Here is a 492-nt window from a genome sequence, read left to right on the forward strand (position 1 = left end):
AGCCCTGCCCTCTGGCACTGGGAAGCCATTGCCTGGGTCCTGGCCCTGAATCCCTTGTCCCCAGTCCCTCTGCAGCTCTCCTGGAGCCCCTTCAGGCCCTGCAAGGGGCTCGCAGCTCTCCCTGGAGCCTTCTCCTCTCCAGCTGAGCATCCCCAGCTCTCCCAGCCTGGCTCCAGAGGGGCTCCAGCCCTGGAGCAGCTCCGGGGGCTCCTCTGGACTCTCTCCAGCAGCTCCAGGTCCTGCTGATGTTGGGGGCCAGGGGAGAATTTCTCCCCATATTCCATCTGGCCCTGCCCTGTGTCAGTGTGAAGCCGTTCCCCCATGTCCTGTCCCTCCATTCCCATGTCACAAATCCCCCTCCAGCTTTCTGGAGGAGTGCGGAGCTGCGCTGGGGTTTAGCTGCAGCTGCCTGCTGGCAGCGGTGCCCGCGTCCCAGTGACCCACTTCTGCATGGAGCAGGCGCCGCTCTCCTGCCAGCGCTGGGGGCGCGCT

At 65.7% G+C, this 492-nt stretch overlaps 1 protein-coding gene across 1 annotated transcript in view; it reads left to right on the top strand.

Moving 5' to 3' along the window:
• Positions 1-492, top strand: part of PUM1 (pumilio RNA binding family member 1) — a 73,179-nt gene that overhangs the window by 68,175 nt on the left and 4,512 nt on the right. The gene's annotated exons all lie outside the window — the stretch shown is intronic.

The sequence above is a fragment of the Corvus brachyrhynchos genome, unplaced genomic scaffold, assembly GCF_000691975.1.
Source record: "Corvus brachyrhynchos isolate BGI_N302 unplaced genomic scaffold, ASM69197v1 scaffold580, whole genome shotgun sequence".
NCBI lineage: Eukaryota > Metazoa > Chordata > Aves > Passeriformes > Corvidae > Corvus > Corvus brachyrhynchos.